Here is a 20734-nt window from a genome sequence, read left to right on the forward strand (position 1 = left end):
CACAATGAATGGGAAGCCTTTGAAAATACAAAAAGACTTATTTCAGTGTGATCTGAGTTAAACTCTTAGTATCATATTCTATCCCAAATAAACATTTCAAACATCTCATTTTTTTTTCAAGAAATACACATCGCGTTTTGTAAATAGGTCTTAAAACCAGGAGACTAAGTTTAAACCCTTTGTCAGTTAGGAAAATCACTGAATAGCCCAAGACTTCCAGACCATCATTCTTATGTCATAGTTGTATGAAACAAATGAGGAAAAACCATGATTAAAATTTTAATTAACTTTACGATCGACTGCCCTGGATCAAAGAATGTAGAAGCTGTTTGGGGTAGCATGATGTAAGGTAAATAAAAATAAAATAAAATAATAATAAAAATAATAATAACCTTTTAAACGAAAGAATAAAATGTAAGTAAAATCTACTATCTAAACTTAAGGCGAGAAAGCTGTTTAAAAACAAATGAGCAATTCTGCATCCACAAATTGGAGCTCAAGGAAATATAGCAGCTACAAGGAGAGAAAAACAGTTAAATGCAAATTCTGATTAAGATTGTGGAGTCACCTAACTGTAATGCAATTCTTCTTTTTAAGTGATAAACAGAAATTGTGTTTCAAAAAAGGGAGCTCACTCACACATTTAGAGCCTGCTAAATTTTTGCTTAACTTTAGAAATAAATAATTTTGGTTAAATAGTGTACATTGAGATTATTTCAGCCCATTTACACAAACAAGGCAGCCAAACAGTGGCATGGTTCATTTTACACTACACGCAGAGAGGGAATATATCATAGAACAGGATAAATAATTCCTAGAGACTGACAGTAAGACCACGTCAAATATAAATAGAAAATCTCAACACACTAGATCTTAAGTGACATACCATACAGTCATCAACATTTTTGCCCGTTTGTCCATATGCTAAACCATAACAGTGTTGAAATACCAACCTTTCACTATAAAAAGGTAAAGGTTTCCCTCACCCATGTATGCTAGTCGTATGCTAATCTCTGTTACAAAGCCGAAGAACCAGCGCTGTCTGAGGACATCTCTGTGGTCATATGTCCAGCATGACTAAGCGCACAGTGCATGGAAGGCTATTACTTTCCCACCAAAGTGGTCCCTGTTTTTCTACTTGCATTTTTACATGTTTTTGAACTGCTAGGCTGGCAGGAGTTGGGACAAGTAACAGGAGCTCACTCCGTTATGCGGTGTTAGGGGTTCAAACCGCCGAACTGCCAACCTTTCTGATCAACAAGCTCAGCATCTTAGCCACTGAGCCACCACGTCACTATATATTTCACTATATATTTATGCAAAATTACCATAATATTCATATTAATTCCAATAAGTGAAAAGCTTAATTGACAGTCTAGCCAAAGCAGAAAGTGTAAAATGGTTTCCTCTTGTTTTTAAGTAGAAATTTTTTGTTCTAATTTCATTTGAATTGGATCTTTCCATGTTTGATGCAGAGAAGAGAACCAGGAGGGAGATGAACTTATTCTCTGAAAGAATCTCTCAATTTCCTTTATGAATTGGAAATTATCTGGATTTTGAAGGATTGGAGAAAAGTCAATTTAAGTACGTAGGGCAGGAATAGGAACCAGGTGCTTTCCACATGTTCTAGACTTCAAAGCTCATTAGATTCAACCAAAAAGTCCAATTAGAAGCAAGTGGGATATTCATAGCTCAAACATCTGAAGAGCACCATGTAGCCTAGTGCTATAAGAAGAAACATTTCCATTTTGAGCCTAACTGTGCTCTGCTTGAGAATAGGCTGACCCAGAAGTTAATTTACATTCTTGCAAAATACAATAACAGCATAGCACAACTAGCAGCTTGTTTTTCAAGAGAATGATGGCCATTCATAAGATGTTCAAGGAACCATGGAAAGTAAATAGTGCTATTTAAAAGAAAGCTTTTAAACAGCAATTTAGTAGTTCCTAAGGTAGCCTCCATGAGAAACAGAAAGGAGATAAGGAACAGAAGTGGATTTCTACTGGTTCGGCCTGTTTCAGGTGAACTGGTAGCTCCGACTATCAGCTGTTGAGCCCACCCATCCACCCCAGCTCTAGTCTGTGCTTTATATCCTGGTTTTCAAGCTCATTTCAAGCTGATTTGCACAGCACAGCGGACTGCTGCGTGTCAGCTATTTAACACACAGAGATTGCTGGAGAAGGTCAGTAGCAAACACTCTGTGCATGTGCGAAGCACGTACTCATCGAACCAGTTGTTACACCGATTGAATCGCACCCCTGATAAGGCGTGAAATTGCTCAAAGGGTGACACAATATCTCCTTGGACTACTTCTGAGGAGGAAAAAGGAGGAAATTGAAATCGGAATCAAACAGCAAAAAGGAAGAAATTTTCTTTGTGTTGTGCCCAAATTCAGGGAAAGAGCATGAGTAACTTGGAGTCAGGGGACAAGGGAGAAAGTAAAAAGGAAGTCACCGTCTGTTTGGATAAATCTTTAGGATAATCTACATTGGAAATGGTAATGTCAAAAGGGAATCCTCTATTTCTAGACTTACGGACCATCATCATTTATCACAATAATGACTTCCAAAATCATTTTGAGTTATGGATGAAGATTCAGTAACAAGCAGGAGAGATTAGAAAACCAACAAAGGAGTATAATATAGCTGTGGTAATAGTACTTTTTTAAAAAATAAATAATAATAAGGTGATTCAAAAAAGGTAATCCTAGGTCCAAAAAGAACATTTGCCTTTTTCCTTACTTATCACAGGAAGAGAGCTTAGTTTTTTTGGCAGAATTTGAAACTCTTTTTATTCTTTCCAACCCAACAGAATGTTGGAAGGAAATCACGTAAAGGGTGCTGGGTCTTTCTCTGTCCTTAAGAAGAGCATCTGTCTGAAAATAGAATGGAATTGGAGCTGCTTTGAGGTGAAGAAGAAGCTTGCAAAATAAAGATTTGAAAAGAGGCCAGATCTAGTCAAGAGTTGTGTGGAGAAAAATAATAATAAAATAAATTCCCCTCAGTTCATCCCAGGGGAGAGGAAAACTGGGTTACGACTCAAGTGCAGCCATCTGTTTAAGCCCCCTTCTCTTCTCCATCCAGTCACATGACCCAAGATGGAGTATTTGCAATAGGAATAACAATAGAACTTAGATTTATATACCACTTCATAGTGCTTTACCACCCTCTCTAAACAATTTATACATCAGCATATTGCCCTCAACAATCTGGGTCCTTATTTTACCAACCTCAGAAGCATGGAAGGTGGAGTCAACCTTGAGCTGGTCACGATCGAACCTCTGACAGTGAGCAGAGTTACCCTGAAATACTGCATTCTAATCACAGTGCCATCACGGCAACTCCTTTTGTGTTTCTCAATGCGCACACATAAATACAATATGAAAGAGAGAATGTAGATAAAATTCACACACACACTTCCTGATTAAGCTCTCATGGGTAAAGACACATGCACACACACTTGTATGCACAGGCAACATGTATGCACACATTCTTATTAGACCCTGGAGAAAAGTGTACATAGGTGAAAATTTCTACTTCCTTAGAGAGAGAGAAAAATAGAAGTGCCTCCTATGGCCATTGCTGGAAACTTCCTGAAATAAATACTTGATGATACCTCTGTGATGTTTCAGAGAAATGTTTAGGGGAAGAGAGAGGAAAAAGCAGCAACTAATATGTCTATGGAGATTCTCAGTCATCCAGGTTATGGTTGTCTCAAAGGTGCTTTTTTCCCCCAAAAGAAAACTGGACTATGATTTTTTTCCTTGAGGAAGAAGACATTTTTCTTCTCAACCAAAAAGTTTTATAGTTCTGACTGGATGGTGGGAAGGGGGAAGTGCAAGGATTAGTTCTGGGGGAATTGAAGGGTTGTTTTAGGCCCAGTACTCTTCAATATCTTCATTAACGACTTAGATGAGGGAATAAAAGGGGAACTTATCAAATTTGCAGATGATATTAAGCTGGCAGGAATAGCTAACACCCAAGAAGATAGGCTCAAGATCCAGATGGATCTTGACAGACTAGAATACTGGGCCATATCTAACAAAATGAAATTCAATATAGAGAAAAGTAAAGTCCTACACTTAGGCAAGAAAAACCAAAAGTACACATATAGACTGGGTGAAACCAGGCTCAATAGCAGTAACTGTGAGAGGGATCTTGGAGTCTTAGTGGACAACCAGCTAAATAGGAGCCAGCAGTGTGCAACAGCCGCCAAAAAAGCCAATGCAATCCTAAGTTGCATTAACAGAGAGATACAATTGAGATCAAGTGAGGTACTAATACCACCCTATAAATTACCACTCTTAGTAAAACCACACCTAGAGTACTGCATCCAGTTTTGCTCACCACATTATAAAAAAGATGTTGAGACTCTAGAAAAAGAACAGAGAAGAGCAACCAGGATGATTAGGGAACTGGAGACTAAAACATATGAAGAACGGTTGCAGGAACTGGACTTGGCTAGTCTAGTAAGAGAAGGACCAGGGGAGACATGATAGCGGTCTTCCAATATTTGAGGGGCTGCCACAGGGAGGAGGGGGTCAAGCTATTTTGCAAAGCATTTGAAGGCCAGACAAGGAATAATGGATGGAAACTGATCAAGGAGAGATTCAACCTCTCTCCTTATTCAACCAAATAAGGAGAAACTTTCTGACAGTGAAAACAATCAACCAATGGAACAGAAGTTGCCTTCAGAAGTTGTGGGAGCGTCATCACTTGAGACTTTCAAGAAGAGATTGGACTGCCATCTGTCAGAAATGGTGTAGGGTCTCCTGCTTGGGCAGGGGGTTGGACTAGATGACCTATAAGGTTCTTTCCAACTCTGATTATCTGTTATCTGTTAATTCTAAGTCATCCAACCATCCAATCAGAACTGATGAAGCTTCTTGGATGAGAAGCGAAATGTCTTCTTCCTAAGGGAAAAAAAGTTGCCTTTTTGGGGGGATGGACGAAGCATCTTTGAGACAGCAGCCAAAAAGGTAGGCATATCTTTCCCCATATCGCAGACTGGAACCGTTAATTCAGGAAGGAGCAAAATCACTATAAAATATGATTAGAAATTGGAAAGAAATCCCAAAGTCATACTTTGCATGTTTCGCATACCTAACCAATTATTCAGGTCATGGGAAGTCTCAAATGCTTCCTATCCAATCAAGCCATTCTGTAGAGGGGTTTTGAGTAGATTTAAGGAAGGCTGGGTTTTCAACGCATCAATTCTACACTGATGCAGCGTGGGCTATGATCGTCTGAACACTTTCTTACTCATTTCAACAGAAGCTTATAAGGGAACATTACAAAGTTGCATTATGTTAGTTGTCATTACTCACAGGCCCAGAGAATTCTTTGTGCCAAACAGTTTGTGACAGCACGCTCTAAATGCCAGTGGAATAAATAGTGCGCTTGTGTGCGATGGCCAGATTTGACTTGATTAGTTGCAAGACATTGTGGAGGTAACATTATTTGCCTTGTTCAAGTATTTTGCACCACTCTGCATCAGTCCAGCGTGGCCAGAAGACAGTTCTATATGTATGTTGCATACAAACTGAAACATCTACTACCTATTGGACCTGCCAGGACAAGCAGATGGGATTATTTGGAGCTATGCAGTTCTCTTTAGAAGCAAAGTAGACATTTGCAAAATTTACTCCTTAAAAGCAAAGTGGACATTTGCAATATTGCTTCAAAACCAGTTTCAAAGGAGCCCAAGGTATCGTCAAAGAAAACTGCTCCTTTGAGGCTGTACACAGCCTTAATACATAGTGCCTAATAGATAGTGCTCTGGAAGAGAAGAACGGAAGAGACAGTGTAACTTTAGTCTCTGTGGACGATACAGCGTGGACAATGGGAGAATGGTCGATTGAAAAAACCAATGTTTTGTTTTACCTGGACTTCCATTTGTATTCTTAAACTTCATTTCGTTTCTGTTAAAGAAAATCCAGAGTTTTAATAGGTGGGGCTCTTTAAAAGACCGAGTTGCGAAGAAAGGAAAAACACACTTAGGAAAGACTCTGGAAAGAGTGTAGAGAAGAGCAACAAAGATGGTTTTTTTTAATAAAAAGATTTTTTTTTATAACAACAAAAACAAACAGATGAAACCTTTCTGTTCAACAGTGTGTCAGTTGGGTACATATATCTTTGTGCATATAGTAACATTATCATGCATATTTTACTTATATATGTTTATAATCATTCTAATCAGTATTTTATATCACATGTATCACTTATTATATTACCCTTAACATTATAATTATTAACTTTCAATGATATATTTCACATTCATTTTCTTACTCTATCTAACTCATTCGTTTATCAGTAATGATATAATATACTGTACTTACATATTTCAATTTCTTACTCTTCTATCCAGAATTTATTTATAAAATAAATTCCAAATTTTATAATAATCTTTTTCTTCCTGTTCTCTAATTGCCATTGTCAATCTACTCATTTCTGCACATTCCATTATTTTCTTAATTGTTTCCTCATCCATCGGAATTTTCTCATTTTTCCAATTTTGTGCAAATACAATCCCAGGTGCTGTTAATACATTGATAATCAAATACGTTAACTCTTAGCAACAAAGATGTTTAGGGCCCTGGAGGCTAAAACATATGAAGAACACAGTTGCAGGAACTGAGCATGGCTACTGAAAAGAAGGACCAAGGGAGACATGATAGCAGTGTTCCAATATTTGAGGGGCTGCCACAGGGAGGAAGGGGTCAGCTATTTTCTAAAGTGCTACAGGCAAAGAATAATGGATGGAAACTGAACCAGGAGAGATTTAACCTGGAAATAAGGAGAAACTTTCTGACAGTGAGAACAATCAACCAATGGAACAGCTTGTCCTTGGAAGTTGTGGGAGCGCCATCACTTGAGACTTTCAAGAAGAGAATGGACTGCCATTTGTCAGAAATGGTGTAGGGTCTCCCGCTTGGGCAGGGGGTTGGACTAGATGACCTATAAGGTCCCTTTCAACTCTCTTATTCTGTTATTCTGAATTTAGACTTTCAAATTTGTTTTGTGTCTTTTGGTAGCAGTCATCAAGAAAACAACTTTCTCTTTTATTTCTGGCTTTGGATACTTCCTTTGCTTAAACACCCAAGGATATGAGGGCGGGGAGATAAAATAAACATTAAGTTAAGCCCTGAAATCTGACAGCAGCGTTAACTATTGAAATAATCTATATATTACTAAAGTTCTCATATCTGTTTGTTTGTAATCTTCAATTGGGCACAATTGGAAAATGGAGGACAACTATTATTATACCAAAGTAACTCAAGTGGGCTAAGTTACTCAATGCTGGGATTCAGGACTCCTATGGGAATTAAATTTGGCAAATTTGTGGCTGCTTCGTCACCCCGAACCTTCTGACTACACTTCTCATGCCCTGTATATTGTATAATACAAGGGTAGATATGAGGGTTATATCCCTGCCCTCTTTCTTGCCACCTGCTAGCCTTGGCACCCAACTGTCTGGCAGCAGAGCCAGGCAAATAGGCAGTGGTTGGTTGTAGAGGTGGGTATTCAGCAGGTTCTGACCAGTTCTGGAGAACTGGTAGCGGAAATTTTGAGTAGTTCGGAGAACCGGCAAATACCACCTCTGACTGGAGATTTTACAGTATCCTTCCCCTGCCACACCCACCAAGCCACACCCACAGAACCGGTAGTAAAAAAATTGGAAACCCACCAGTGGTTGGTTGCTTTGGAAGTGAAATCTGAAATATATGAATGGCAGTGGGGGAAGGATAAAGGAAAGATTTGGATGTCTACTGGCAAGATGTCTAGGGCATTCAAAACCTTTGCTGGACCAATACTTGAATTCAGCTCTGCTGTCTGGAATCTGCACTGTATATCAGACATAAATACAATTGAGCGAGTCCAGAAGTATTTTACCTGAAGAGTACTACATTTCTCTGTTCACAACAGAATACTCTACACCACCAGGCTTGAGATTCTAGGCTTAGACAACCTTGAACTACGCTGACTAAGATTGGACTTAAGCATAGTACATAAAAATCATATGTTACCACATCTTACCAGTTAATGAATATTTCAGCTTTAACCACAACAACACATGAGCACACAACAGATATAAACTAAATGTAAACCACTCCAAACTTGATTGCAGGAAGTACGATTTCAGCAACAGAGTGGTCAATGTCTGGAATTCACTACCTGATTCGGTTGTCACCTGCTCAAACCCCCACACCTTTACCCTCAAACTAATCTCTGTTGACCTCACCCCGTTCCTAAGGGGTCTGTAAGGGGTGTGCATAAGCGCACAATCGTGCCTATTGTCCCTGTCCTATTGTCCCCAATTATTAGTTCCCATTTCTTGTATTTAAACTTATGTTTATTCTTGTTTCTGTTATATTGTAATCTTTTGACAAACAAATAAATAAATAAATAAATAAATAAACAAACAAACAAACAAACAAATAAGATAAGGCTCACTGGAGGCACCAGTGGTTGATGGGCAAGCCTTTTCCTTAGCATTCCGTGTATTCCTGGGAGATAGGCCAGGATAGAGACCTGCAATTTTTCTTTGGTATTTGTGATTCCTTTTGTTTTCCCTCCTCCCATCAACATGGCAGATAATTCTGTGGAGAGGAGGAGGAGGAGGAGGAGGAGGAGGAGGAGGAGGAGGAGGAGGAGGAGGAGGAGGAGGAGGAGGAAGCAGAGGAGGAAGAGTAGTAGTAGTAGTAGGAGGAGGAGGAGGAGGAAGAGGAGGAGGAGAATGATTTCTGAATGATTTCTGAAACTTCCTGCCAGCTTCCCATCAGGAAACTCAATGGGGAAGCCAGCAGGAAGTTGGACATTGCTCCCATTCCCACTGCTTTTTGTTGCCATTCAGTTTCCCTGCTTAGGTAAGGAAGTATCTCTGAAAGAAGGATGTAACAGCTAATGGGTTTTCTTGTTTCTATTTAAAAATAGTAGCGGAAACTACATCTTTTAGATACTAGTAATCAGGATGACTTTTATAGCTAACTTGTGACTCCATTAATTTTCTTCCTTCTTATGGGAATCTGGTCCTTATTTGTTAGGAGACATCTTTAAGTCATCTTTGCATACTTTGAAGTTTTCCAAAAATAGCTTATTATAATTGGATACCTATGCACAAGATATACAGACTTCTTCAAATGCTTACTGTTCAACACAGATACCAGTTTGTGAGGGTTTTATGGGAATACTCTTGTTGGATAGAATATTCTCATAAAAGTTACCCCAAATCTCACAGTCTTCAAAGAGGAAGGTTTTTATTTTTAATTGGAAAATGACAAAAGTAAAGTGTGTCGATGTAAACATGGGAAATTGGAAGTGTTAATATGTAATTAATTAAATTTATTTGAATAAATCTTTTCAAAGTTATTTCTGAATAAGCATGCACAGAATTGCACAGGGTGTGGGTGAATGGACATGTCTCTCTGTGTGAATGAAAATATAGACAACCTGAAGGAAATTATCAGTCTACTCATTTGCCAGCTATGAGGAGCAGTATATCATATGTTGAGCTACAATATATAAGAATGACTGCATGCACATGGAAAACTGTTGTATAGAAGAACCGTATGGAAGAAATAAATACTGTGGAAACTAGAACAGTTCTTGGAAGGAAAAAGTTCCAATTGAATAGTCTTTTATAAACTTATATTGGCTGATAGACTGTCCAGGAAACAGTGCTTCTGGAAATGCAATTTTATTCTTATTTCTACCCAGTTCAGCTAGATGCCGGCTCCATAGATTCAAAGTCCACTGTCAAACTTTTTGAAGTTATTATCCTATGCAGAGATTGGAGGTAGAAATGATATCTTCTGGAGGCGATAGGATTCTTCTCTTTCCATGTCTTCCTTCCATTATAACTTATTTTGTTTTTGTCTTGTCAGTAAATTATTTCATCTAAATTCTCTTACTTACAATTATTATTATTATTTTTACCTTATCTTTTAATATAGTTTGGGAAACTCAAGGTGGTGAACATACATACTATTATTTTCCCACAACAACCACTTTGTGAGGTGTGTGGGGCTGAGAGACAGTGACTGACCCAAACTCACCCAGCTGGCTTTCATTTCTAAAGGAACACCTAGAATTTACAGACTTCTGGTTTCCATGCTGGCACTTTAACCACCAGACCAAACTGGCTCTCGGCATTCCTGTATCACTTAATTACATCAAGTAAGCCTGGTTATAGCAAAATGTTCACCCAATTTATAATCTCTTCACTGCCCAGAAGTCTCAGATGCCTAATATGTGGATTTGCTACAGGAAAAGAAGCAATGTGTTCAAAATGAATTTTATTACTGAGCAAAAAAAGATGCCAGCACAGTTGATACATATTTTTTCCCCCTTCTGGGTCTTTCCAGCCAGCCATTTATTATACATTGCCCAGAGTTGCTCTGTGAGTGACATGAGTAGTTTCTAAATTTGATATATGAATAAAAATAAAATAAATAAATCTTTCTGGAAGAGCACTGCATAGCTCACAGAAGACAATCAAGTTTATAGTCAATCTTTGAGTTACATTTTGTCATGTTAGACACCTGAAGTCCTTCTACATGTACGATTTTGACACAGCCTACAAAGAAAACTTCCATTGTTTTCGTTATGTAGTGGTAATGCCAAATTAATCCAGATTTTTCTTCCAGGAAATCCAAATTGTGCATTGAAAACAAATTACACAAGTTAAGTATATTGGCCTGCATTCCCTGATTTTAGTTTATTTGGCTTACAAAATGTGAAGCACCAAAGATTTCTGAAGTAAGGCCAACAGCAGAAGAAGGCAAGAAAGGAGACAAATGGAGAGAAGGAAAAGGGTGATATAGAATATATTCTGTTGTGCCACACTGTACTCTAAGTAGCACAGAATAGGATAAAGATCTAAACAAATCTAATAATGATAGTTATATAAAGAACTAATAAAAAAGTAAAACTTCCCTGAAGTCCAAATCTCTGAGCCTACACAAAAATGCTGTTTAGTTTTGTTGGTAACAATATAGAGAGTTTTTTTTTCTTTTGCTAATGCCTTCTTCCAAGACTTTTACTCCCTAGTTTAACCTATAGTAAGGAGGATGTCCTAAGGGTCTTTCATGAGACCCACTCTGGATCTAAAGTTTTTCTTTCTTTATCTCTCAAGTTTGGCTGTGTGCTGCTCTTTGCTGTGATGGAGTCCAAAAATCCAAGGCTTGGTCTCCACACTTTGTTCAACTTTAATGTAACATTTCATGAGGAATAAAGGAAGGAATAAAGGAATTTTAACTGAAAACTTGAATCCGTAGAACGCGGTCAAATAACCGCTTTGGTGTGCAACTAGTACAGAACTGTGCAATTGTCAGTTTCAAGGCCTTCTGCAACCATTGAGGTTGCATGCTTATTTGTTGTATTGATTTAAGATTTTTTTTAAAAAGAATTTTAGAGACATATCTTATTTTGGGCTATATGACTGCATTTCTTAATGTCAGCAACTTTAAGAAGTGTAGACTTTGATTCTTAGGGTTTCCCAACCAGCATGCTGGCTCTGAAATTCTGGGAGTTGAGGCCTACACCTCAAGTTGCTGAGGTTAAAAAACAAGTCAGTGTTGGATGTATATTTTGTGTATATTCGTAGATATTGTACTCTGAAATTGCAAATGGAGATGTGGGTACTCTATTTTTCTTATCTTCATTTTTAAGTGCTTTGGTTTTATTGTATTGCGAACAGTTGCTGGGGTGTATCCACAGTTTTGTTGTCCTTGTACAATGACAATAAAGTTCTTCTTTTCTTTTCTTTCTTTCTGTTATGAATCAATAAAGTAACTAGCATAAAATGCAAAGTAGGGTTTGAAGGCCTGCACACCTGATTGGTCCTCAAACAACGAACAGGGATTGGTCAGGATGAGGCCACTCCTTATTGGTTATTATTTGAACTTATCACCAAGGTTATTGGTTAATAGGGTAGCAGCCAACCCTATAAAAGGGTTACTGCTGCCCATAGGGTTTGCTCTGTTCTATTCCTATTCCTGTTATTATTAAAGAGTTGAAGTCACTGGTCAGATGTCTGGTCTCCTTATTCTTCGAACTTAACACTGGCGACGAGGATGGGATGCGGAGACCGAAGAGCTGACTGATCTACAGAGCAACCAACAGAGCACGTGGTCGAACACGCACTATCAACGGCAATCATGGCCAGCGGTGCCATACCACCCGCTCCATTCAACCCAGAAACCGAAGACTGGGAGTCATACATGGATAGGTTCCAAATGTTTTTGGAGACCAACAACTTGAAAGATGCAACGGCCAGCAAAAAAAGAGCTGTTTTTCTAACCCACTGCGGGCCTACTGTGTTTAAAATGGCGAAGTCACTTGCCAAGCCAGCCGAAGTAAAAGCAATGGACTGGGATGTCCTCGAGCCTTTGCTACGGGCCCACTACGCGCCCACCGTGCCAACATTAGTCAGAAGGCACGAATTTTACCAGAGAGGCCAGCGGAAGGGCGAAAGCCTTGGCAACTACGTCGCAGACCTTCGAAACCTTGAAGGCCTCTGCGAGTTCTCCAACTTAGAAGAAGCCCTCCGGGACCGCCTAGTTCTGGGTTTAGAGGATTGCACAATCCAGAGCAAAATCATGGCTAAGGGGGACATCAGCCTTACCGAGGCCCTTAAAGAAGCCTCGGCAGCGGAAGCAACTAAGAAGTCGGCAGCACGAATGCGCCGTACCCAGCGCACCGCTACGCCAACTCGCCGATGATACCTCGCCTCGCCCGAGAGACACCCGGTATCGACTCACCACGAAGACCTAGAATCCCCATCAGAAAGTGACGAGGAAGAGGTCAACCGACTCCGAACTGAACGAGACCAGTTCACACAACGTTCAAATCGACCTTGCGCAGGACGTGGAGCGAGTCACCCACGATCCAGCTGCAAATTCCTCGACGCACTCTGCCGCGTTTGCGGAAAAAGAGGTCACATCGCAAAGGTTTGCAGAAGCAAACAAGCCTCCAACTCCAAACCCCGACAGGCCGAATGCCAGTCTTTAGGATTCCTCGGTACACACCGAGACAAACTGAACCACCAATGGGGAAACCACTCCTACAGAAACAACTCGTCCACCACTAACCCCAGGCGCGAAGAAACCAGACGGGAAGAAACCCACCAAACAATCACCATAGGCCACGCTACATCCTTAGACGCCGGAAAAATCTGGGTGAAGGTCGCGATCGAAAACAAACCTTGTGTAATGGAGGTAGACTCAGGATCATCCCTCTCGATGGTATCTTGGAAGACGCTCCAGCAGCTTATTCCAACAATTCGCCGCCAAGACCTCAACCCTCAAAGTGTTATACTCAAAGATTACCAGGGTAATCGAATTCCCGTCGTCGGGTCCCGCCAATTCCAGGTCTCTTTCAAGGACCGCACCGTCGCACTGCCACTGACTGTGGTTGACCGTGACCGGCCTAGACTTTTAGGCCTACAATGGTTCGAGCCGCTCGGGATCACCGTAGCCGGAGTTCACCGGGCCGAGAGCAACGATTGGGAGGAGGCCCTCGTGCAAGAATTCCGAGACGTCTTCGCGAGCGGACTAGGCAAGTACAAGGGGACCCCGATATCATTTAATTTGAACCCTGAGGTAGCACCCATCTGCCTTAAGCCGCGTCGGGTTCCGTTCGCCCTGAAACCTAAAATCGACGAACAACTCGATAAACTGATAGCCCAGGGCGTGCTGGAACCCACCGACTACACCCGGTGGGAAACTCCAATAGTTACGCCTATCAAGCCTGATGGGTCACTGAGAATTTGCGGAGACTATCGGGCCACCCTTAACCACGCACTTCAGCAAAGTGCATATCCAGTGCCAGTAGTGCAGCACCTGCTCCATTCCTTGGGGGGCGGAAAAATTTTCGCTAAATTAGATCTAGCGCAGGCATATCAGCAGTTGCCTGTAGACCCTGCCACCGCCGAAGCGCAAACTATCGTCACCCATAGGGGTGCGTTTAAATGCAACCGACTGCAGTTCGGGGTGAGCGTCGCTCCCGGGATCTTTCAGAGCTTAATGGAGAGACTGTTGCAAGGAATAAGAGGGGTCGTACCGTATTTCGACGATGTACTCATCGCCACCCCTAACAGAGACATTCTAGAAAAACGACTCCGAATGGTCTTACAAAGATTCCAAGACGCCGGCCTCAAAGTCAAAAGAAATAAATGCCACTTATGCACGGAAAGGGTAGAGTTTCTGGGATGCCTCCTGGACAGCCAAGGGATCCATCCCACTGAGGACAAATTGAAGGCAATTAAGAGGGCCCCCACTCCAAGGAACAAGGCAGATCTCCAGGCGTTCCTTGGACTTATCAATTTCTATAACGTATTTCTACCAAATAAAGCAACGGTAGCTGAACCACTGCATAGACTTTTAGACAAAAAAGCAACGTGGGTTTGGGGGCAACGGGAACAAAACGCCTTCCAGCAAGTTAAAAAACTGCTAACTTCTGATTCTGTACTTATGCAGTACAACGAAACTCTGCCATTGACTATTACTTGCGACGCCTCGCCGTTTGGCGTTGGAGCAATCCTGGCCCACGTATTGCCAAACGGAGCAGAAGCTCCCGTCGCATTTTTCTCACGAACTCTAGCTAAAGCTGAAAGGAATTATAGTCAGCTGGATAAAGAAGCTTTAGCTATTGTGGCTGCAGTTAAAAGATTCCATGAATATGTGTATGGGCGTGCATTTACAATAATTACTGATCATAAACCATTATTGGGGATTATTGTGGGAAATAAACCAACCCCGTATATATTGTCCCCCAGAATGACTCGATGGTCTGAATTCTTGGCGGCATACAACTACACCTTGCAACACCGCACAGGAAAAGCAATTCTCCACGCTGATGCATTGAGCAGAGCACCACTCCCAGAATCGGTTGAAGATCCAGCACCGACCATTACAACGCTACAAATTGAGGCCCTGCACGCGCTGCCATTTACTGCGAGGGACATTGCCCTCGAAACAAAACGAGATCCGGTCCTACAACACATCCTACACTGGGTTGAGCGTGGGTGGCCAACAGAACAACTATCACCAGAATGGGCGCCCTTTAAAGCCCGCCAAACTGAACTATTTTCCCAAAAGGGCTGCATCTTGTGGGGAGATAGAGTTATAATTCCAAACAAACTGCAACGAACTGTGTTAGCGGTATTACACGACGGACATCCGGGCATAGTGCGGATGAAAGCACTCGCACGAAGCTATGCCTGGTGGCCGGGAATCGACAAGAAAATCGAGGCCTGGGTCGCTACTTGTCAACGTTGCCAAGACGTCAGTAATGCCCCACCTAAAGCAAGCCCAACCGAATGGGAAACCCCAAGGGGACCGTGGTCCCATATTCACATTGACTTTGCGGGGCCTACAAAGGGACACACTTTCCTTATTACAGTCGACGCCTACTCGAATTGGCTCGAGATCCATCGGATGAATACAACTACAACGGACTCAGTTATCAGCAGATTAAATAGACTATTTGCCACACATGGGTTCCCGGACATTTTGGTCTCGGACAACGGCCCACAGTTCACTGCATTACACTTTGAACAGTATCTTGCTGATCGGGGCATCCGCCATGCGCTGACCTCGCCTGCGCACCCTGCGGCAAACAGACGTGCAGAACGCATGGTACAGTTTGTAAAAAAAAAACTCCACAAAATGGAATTCGGAGACATCGATGAAAAAATCAATCGAATTTTATTGTTGCAGCATATTACGCCCACAGCGTCACCAACAAAACGCCCGCCGAACTTCTCATGGGGCGGAAACTACGATCGCACCTTGACCGGCTCCACCCCGCATACGCACCCGAAAAGCCTTTCGGCTCCAGCAGCAAATGCCGGGAATTTAAGGTAGGCGATTTAATCTTTGCAAAAAACTTTTCCGGCGACCCTTTGTGGATACCCGCAACCGTCACCCACCTCACAGGGCCCAGATCTTACCGCTTACTAACAGAAGATGGGAGGGTGTGGAAACGCCACATAGACCAGCTCCGTTCGAGATTGCCACCCAGCGGCCATGGATCCCCGGGTTCCCAAACTGAGGGGGAGGAAATATCGAGGAAATTGACTTCGATATGACGGATTGCAGACCAACGGATACCTTTCGGCCCAGGGAAGGACCGGCAAATGAAACGGGGAGGGAGTTGATTTCTCCAGGGGACTTGAACTTGGGGGAATCCGAACTGCAAAACCCCGAAGAACCATTAGTTAGTAGAAACAACCTCAACGAAAGCAGCACGGAAGCACCGTGCAGCGAAACAGAACAAAATAGAGACTATCCAAACGCTCCACCGGAACCGGACTTTGGGCAAAACCCGGTGGAGCCACGGAAATCATCTAGACAGACCAAACGGCCTGTCTACCTTGAGGATTTTGTTACAGCTCCCCTCAAACGGAGCCCAAGGGGGAGGGGTGTTATGAATCAATAAAGTAACTAGCATAAAATGCAAAGTAGGGTTTGAAGGCCTGCACACCTGATTGGTCCTCAAACAACGAACAGGGATTGGTCAGGATGAGGCCACTCCTTATTGGTTATTATTTGAACTTATCACCAAGGTTATTGGTTAATAGGGTAGCAGCCAACCCTATAAAAAGGTTACTGCTGCCCATAGGGTTTGCTCTGTTCTATTCCTATTCCTGTTATTATTAAAGAGTTGAAGTCACTGGTCAGATGTCTGGTCTCCTTATTCTTCAAACTTAACACTTTCAATGGTATACCTTGATGGGATCCTCTATTCCAAGTGTCTTCAAACTTGACAGCTTTAAGACTTGTGGACTGCAACTCCCGGAATTCCTCCTCCAGTCATGTTAGCTCAGGAATTCTGGGAGTTGAAGTCCACAAGTCTTAAACTTGCCAAGTTTGAAGACCTTTCTATTCTATTCTAAGTCACTTAATACAATAAGGTGCATTGCTTCATGGGGACAAAGCACTGAAGATGGAGCATTCCTTTTGACATTCTGCCTTAAATCATCAGAAGTGACTTGCATTCATGTGCAAAATACAGGTGCTGCACAATCTACTTTCACTGACCATATCAAAACTCAGTAACTGCACAGATACAATGCTTTGCAGTAGAACGTGTGAAGAACAGTTGCAGGAATTGGGTATGGCTGGTCTAGAGAAAAGAAGAACTAGGAGTGACATGATAGCAGTATCCCAGTGTTTCAAGGGCTGCCTCAAAGAAGAATTATTTTCCAAAGCACCAGATGGCAAGGTAAGAAATAAGGGTGGAAATAAGAAGCCTAGAATTAAGGAGAAACTTCTTAATAGTGAGAACAATTTACAGCTTGCCTTCAGAAGTTGTGGATGCTTCATCACTGGAGATTTTTTAGAAGAGAATGGACAGCTACTTGTCTAAAATAGTATAAAGTTTCCTGCTTGAGCAGAAAGTTGGACTAAAAGACCTCCAAGTTTCTACTCTACTCTACTCTACTCTACTCTACTCTACTCTACTCTACTCCATTCCATTCCATTCCATTCCCATTTCTTCACCTGTGGAGGATAATTTAGGCTTTGTCAAATTGAAGCACTCCTTTAGAGCCCTGCATAATGGGTTATATATGGCTTTCCACCCATAATTGGTCCACAGTTCATACCATCTGTCATAACCAGTGATAATGATTAGCACCACAATAGGTTGCACAATGATGAGCAGTGCCACTCCTTAACTGATGCTTCCCAAGATGTGTGGCCACATCTAGACAGGAAACTTATGGCAGATTCTCTATAAAGAGCCTATTCTCAAGTTAGCTTTTATGGCAAGAGCAATGAAATAAAATAATGAAATAGAGTTATAGTTCTAGCAGGGGTTCTAGCAGCTCTGATAGCAGAATAAAGCTTTTATATCCTCTGATATCAGCTGCTGGAAGCAGACAGCCAGAGTTATCTCTCTCAGACACAGACACAGACACACAGACACACACAGACACACGCACACACACACAGACACACACAGACACACACACACACATATCTGTGTGACTGCTGATGGAAATAGGATGCTGAGCAGACATTGCATGACCCTAATAAGATACTCACTTACAAAATTTTATTCTAAACAGATCCACTGATTTCAGTGGAGCTAATATAAAGCAAATATCAATTAAACTCAGAATGATACGGGAATTATTTCTATTACTATAGCCTTTTCCACAGACCAGTAACAAGAAACATAGTTTACAGTTAAACTAAGTTTAGCGAAACATTATAGTGGCCATCCATCATATCATAAAGTACGATCTCTTTAAGCACCTCTTAACACTGTAATAAGTTATGGTCCTTACATTCCAAACTGTAATCAGTTAATATTTGTTCAATAAACAATACTGTGATTTTAATGACATGTGGAAAATTTCATACGTTTCCTCCGTCATCTTTTTTTTTTAAGAGCAAGAAGGGAGAGGGATTAATATATATGGCATTTTTCCTCAGAATCATTGACTTTTAATCATCTTCTAAATCTAAGTTTCTCTTAGACCTCAGCACACATTTGATAACCAGATCAATCATTATTAATCAATGGATGGAATTCTTGCACATATTTTCTTTGCAGCTAAGATTTTATGTATGACAAAGAATCTCAATTTTGTAATGGCTCCATTTAGGGCATAAAACAACTTTTGTACTTGGAAGAAACTAAAATGGAATTTTGAATGAAACTTTAGATATTATAGGCAATGATTTTGATATCATGATAAATAATTTCTTAAATTATATGTATCATTAAAACAATTCCTTGTTAATTACTGCATTTGACAGTGAAATGCTGTTCAATTTGATAACTTCACATTCAAATACTGAATGACAAACAGACTTATAACACAATTTTGTGTGCTGTGGGTTGAAGAAACTAAGCTCAGAGGACAGATGGCTGATAAGAGCAGTAACGGATGAAATTTTGTTTCTAAATAAGCATCATAAATCAATGTGTTAACCAAAGGGTTACGTGACTTTTTTCTCCAATGCCTATTTTTCTTAATAGTAAAAGCAAAAGAAAGCACAAAAGAGAAAATATTTTCTATTTTTTTGGCTTTATATTCATTGTAAAGATCAGGCATTTTGAATGCTACTTATAAATGTAGGGAATTTGACGCTTCAAAAGAGAAAAGGAGACCCTGGTTTAGATTACAGGTATATATGGGGGTGTGAGACATAAAGATTTAAAGATATTGTTGGCATGCAAATTCCACTTACTGTGACTTTTTTTCAATCCACTGATACAGTTGAAATCCTCATCGCTGAGAGATTCATTACAGATTCCTAGAGTTTGGCTTAACGGATTCCAGAAAACATCTCTATATTTCAGATCGACTTATATTTTTTTAGAAGGTAAAAAACTTCCAGATTGACCTCATAGAATGTCAAGGGAGGTAGAAATAGTCAAAATTACTTCTCTGAATACTCTGGCTGTGTATACAAAAAGGGAGGGAAGGGAAGAAGGGGGAAACCCACCCAGAATCCGTCTCAGCCACCACTAGCATAAAGTTCAGATTTCATAGCTGAGATCATTGCTCTATTCTCAGCACTTTTGCTCTATAATGTGCGATTCTGACCAAAACACATTCTGCAGCTGGAGGGAGCCTTAACTAAGTGGAATTTAACCAACCTTCCCCTTGTTACTTTTGTCTACTAAATGTAGGCTGATGTTTTGTGAGACGGGGCCTCTGAGAAGTAGGTCCAGATTGCTGCAAAAGTATTTCCTGCTGTTGAGTTGTAGGCATGTGAAAGTGTGTGCATGTGGGTGTGTGAAAGAGAGAGAGAGAGAGAGAGAGAGAGAGAGAGAGAGAGAGAGAGAGAGAGAGAGAGAAGGAGGGAGGGAGGGAAAGAGAGAGAGAGAGAGAAAGTGAGTTGAGGAGAAAAAAAATCTGATCAGACATTAAAAACCTGATTTGCAGTATTTATTGCAGCATTTCCTAATTTCCCAAATTTTCTAAGTGTGTCATTTCATGAGCACAGGCACATATCCTGAATGTTAATTTCCTTGACTATTTCCTTAATGCAAACACAACGCTGACAGAACGCAGTTCATGCATGCTATACACACACAGCAAACTTTGAAGAGCAGTTTAGTACACCCAGCAAAGAATGAGACAGTCAAGAAAGAGGTTAAAAACAAGGATAGAGAATAGTTAAAGCTTAGGCAGATTAATTTTAATGACAACGTTCTATCAGTGAGCTGACAAAAACGAAGCAAAATGACAGAAAGAATAACAAAAAACTGGCATTAAAATTAGTTACAGTTCATATGTGCATGTACCACGTTACCTCTATGGAGAATCCTCCAAACGCTGGGAAAGCAGAAAGATAGACTCCATCTTGATCACATTTCAATTCAGTTGACATAAAGCACTTGTAACTCCTCTTTTGCAATCTGACAGAGGGCTTGAACCATATCTCTGAGGCTACCCACAGCAACTACATCCTCTGTTCTACACAGATTTGGTGAAACTATCTGCTGTTTATCTTTTCTTCTTCTCCTGCCTCCTCAGAATGATTTCCTCTTAGTTGCTCCAGCCTGGGAACTCACATTGCCATTTGGTTTTGATTAAAACCAGACAGAGCTCTGTCAAAATTTGAGAGTAAGTTAATGGAAAGCACTGGCATGGTTTTAATTAGGGTATCCAATTAATAATAAATGTTAACTATTTACATTGCGCATGCTATCAGAAAGAACTCTGGTCATTTCTAAAGAGAAGAATGCTGTAATTGGGGATTTAACTAGTT

The 20734-nt window shown here is 40.8% G+C and overlaps 1 protein-coding gene across 2 annotated transcripts in view; it reads right to left on the reverse strand.

Moving 5' to 3' along the window:
• The window catches only part of DLC1 (DLC1 Rho GTPase activating protein), a 353871-nt gene extending 333457 nt beyond the window's left edge, over positions 1-20414 (reverse strand). Inside the window, exon 1 of one of the 2 annotated variants that reach the window (XM_087963600.1) lies at positions 20276-20414. The gene's annotated coding sequence lies outside the window, so the exon portion shown is untranslated. Of the gene's footprint in view, positions 1-19204; positions 19405-20275 lie in introns of those variants that run through there. The other variant, XM_087963599.1, reaches the window with a different exon arrangement.
• Positions 20415-20734: the final 320 nt, after the last annotated feature.

This window comes from Notechis scutatus, chromosome 4 (genome assembly GCF_049901735.1).
Source record: "Notechis scutatus isolate UNSWTSFEM ecotype Mainland chromosome 4, rNotScu1.2, whole genome shotgun sequence".
Classification (NCBI taxonomy): Eukaryota; Metazoa; Chordata; class Lepidosauria; order Squamata; family Elapidae; genus Notechis; species Notechis scutatus.